Source organism: Ascidiella aspersa, chromosome 5, assembly GCF_963924565.1.
Source record: "Ascidiella aspersa chromosome 5, kaAscAspe10.2, whole genome shotgun sequence".
NCBI classification, from domain to species: domain Eukaryota; kingdom Metazoa; phylum Chordata; class Ascidiacea; order Phlebobranchia; family Ascidiidae; genus Ascidiella; species Ascidiella aspersa.
Genome location: NC_139451.1, coordinates 11,977,554 through 11,980,053, shown reverse-complemented (window position 1 = coordinate 11,980,053; position 2,500 = coordinate 11,977,554). Strand labels below are relative to the sequence as shown.

At 61.3% G+C, this 2,500-nt stretch overlaps 2 non-coding genes and 1 pseudogene across 2 annotated transcripts in view; all 3 read left to right on the top strand.

Annotated features, from left to right (window-relative positions):
- LOC146143834 (small subunit ribosomal RNA) overlaps positions 1-751 on the top strand; it is a 1,811-nt gene extending 1,060 nt beyond the window's left edge. The window contains exon 1 of the ribosomal RNA XR_014500438.1: positions 1-751. This exon is cut by the window's left edge and continues 1,060 nt beyond it. This is a non-coding gene — a ribosomal RNA (small subunit ribosomal RNA).
- Positions 752-998: 247 nt separating this feature from the next.
- LOC146143833 (5.8S ribosomal RNA) lies at positions 999-1,152 on the top strand. Its single transcript, XR_014501267.1, has one exon. It is a non-coding gene; the product is annotated as a 5.8S ribosomal RNA (ribosomal RNA).
- Positions 1,153-1,400: 248 nt separating this feature from the next.
- The window catches only part of LOC146143832 (large subunit ribosomal RNA), a 3,679-nt pseudogene continuing 2,579 nt past the window's right edge, over positions 1,401-2,500 (top strand).

The following is a 2,500-nucleotide window of genomic DNA, read 5'->3' as shown; positions in this document are numbered from 1 at the left end:
TTAGTTTTACGACCTCTCCGGCAGCTTGCGGGAAACCAAAGTCTTTGGGTTCCGGGGGAAGTATGGTTGCAAAGCTGAAACTTAAAGGAATTGACGGAAGGGCACCACCAGGAGTGGAGCCTGCGGCTTAATTTGACTCAACACGGGAAATCTCACCCGGCCCGGACACAGTGAGGATTGACAGATTGAGAGCTCTTTCTTGATTCTGTGGGTGGTGGTGCATGGCCGTTCTTAGTTGGTGGAGCGATTTGTCTGGTTAATTCCGATAACGAACGAGACTCTGGCTTGCTAACTAGTTACGCGACCCAATCGGTCGGCGTCTAACTTCTTAGAGGGACTAGTGGCGTTTAGCCACACGAGATTGAGCAATAACAGGTCTGTGATGCCCTTAGATGTTCGGGGCCGCACGCGCGCTACACTGACCGGATCAGCATGTGCTCGCCTTGGCCGACAGGTCTGGGTAACCCGCTGAACCCCGGTCGTGCTAGGGATAGGGAATTGCAATTATTTCCCTTGAACGAGGAATTCCCAGTAAGCGCGAGTCATTAGCTCGCGTTGATTACGTCCCTGCCCTTTGTACACACCGCCCGTCGCTACTACCGATTGAATGGTTTAGTGAGGTCCTCCGATTGGACCTGGCGCGGCCGGCAACGGTCGAGCCGGCGTCCGAGAAGACGATCTAACTTGATCATTTAGAGGAAGTAAAAGTCGTAACAAGGTTTCCGTAGGTGAACCTGCGGAAGGATCATTAACGGTCTCGCAAACGCTTCGGCGAACGCGAAACTCGGACAAGCGAGAGAAAAAGTTTTTGCTACCCGGCGCCCGACCCGCGAGGAGCGGCGCGCCGGCCGGCGATTCGGTCACCCGGTAATGTTTGCGCGTCGAGTGCCGCGGTGCCGCGCGCTCCGGCTTCAAGCGTCGGCCTGGCCGACCGCTCGGCGCGGTATATTTTGTCACCCTTTAGTGCGAGGCACTGTGCGAGCGAAACAATCGTGGATGGCTCTTGGCGGTGGATCACTCGGCTCGTGAGTCGATGAAGGACGCAGCTAGCTGCGTGAATTAGTGTGAATTGCAGGACACATTGAGCATCGACGTTCTGAACGCAAATTGCGGCCTCGGGTCAATCCCGGGGCCGCGCCCGCCTCAGGGTCGCGTTGCAAACGTTCCGCGCGGGGATTTCTCCGCGCGGCTGCTGCGGCGTCGGACGCGCGAGCGCCCGTCCCGCTCAAGACAGCACGGCACGATGTGCGACGATCGCGACCAGAATCCCGCGCGGCGGCGGCGAGTCGACCTCGAAGAGGCCAACGGCTGGCGGCTCAAGGGCGGGAATCGAGGTGCGCGGCGGCGCGCGGCGCCGACGGCGAGCGCGGAACGGGAAGAATAGTCCCGGTCCTTACTTTCGGCCTGAGGTCGGACGAGGCTACCCGCTGAATTTAAGCATATTACTAAGCGGAGGAAAAGAAACTAACGAGGATTCCCTCAGTAACGGCGAGTGAAGCGGGATGTGCCCATCGCCGAATCCGCGCGCTTTTGGAGTGCGCGGAATTGTGGCGTACGGAATTCGTCACGGCGCGCTTCGCCGGTCGCCCGCGTCCTTCTGATCGAGGCCTTGTCCCAGAGCGGGTGTCAGGCCCATGGCGGCGACAGGCGGGCGCGCTACGGCGTCTTCCCAGAGTCGGGTTGTTTGGGAATGCAGCCCAAAGCGGGTGGTAAACTCCATCTAAGGCTAAATACGGTCACGAGACCGATAGCGAACAAGTACCGTGAGGGAAAGTTGAAAAGCACTTTGAAGAGAGAGTTAAAGAGTACGTGAAACCGTCGAGAGGCAAACGGGAGGGCCTGTCGGGTCGCCCGGTCGCTTTCAGCCGGCCCCCTGTCGGCGACGTTGTCGTGCGGACCCTCACGGGCCGCCGGCGGCGCCGCCCGATCGGGGACCAGCGCACTAGCGCCGGGCGAAGGCCGCGACCGTCTGGACGGCGGCGAGAAGGCCGCGCGCAAGGTAACCCGGCCTCGGTCGGGTACTATAGGCGCGCGTGTCCGTCGGCCCGCCGTTCGGGCGAGGAGAGATCGCCGCGTCTGCCCTTCGGGGCCGAGCGCCCGGTGCCGGCTGGGGCGTCGTGGGTCGGGGACTGTTCTCAGTGCCCAGCCTCTTCGTCTCGGTCGCGCTTCCGGTGTCGTTTCGCGAGGCGCACGGGGTCCGCGGCTGAAGTCAGCCACCTTCCCGACCCGTCTTGAAACACGGACCAAGGAGTCTAACGTGAGCGCGAGCCACGGGGCAGTACGAAACCCATGGGCGCAGTGAAAGTGAATGTCGGCGCGGTCCGGCGGAGGTGAGACGTCGTCGTTCGCGGCGGCCGCATCACCGGCCGATCTCGTCCGCTTTGCCGGAGAGGTCGAGCGAGAGCGTTCGCGTTGGGACCCGAAAGATGGTGAACTATGCCTGAAGAGGTTGAAGCCAGAGGAAACTCTGGTGGAGGACCGTAGCGATTCTGACGTGCAA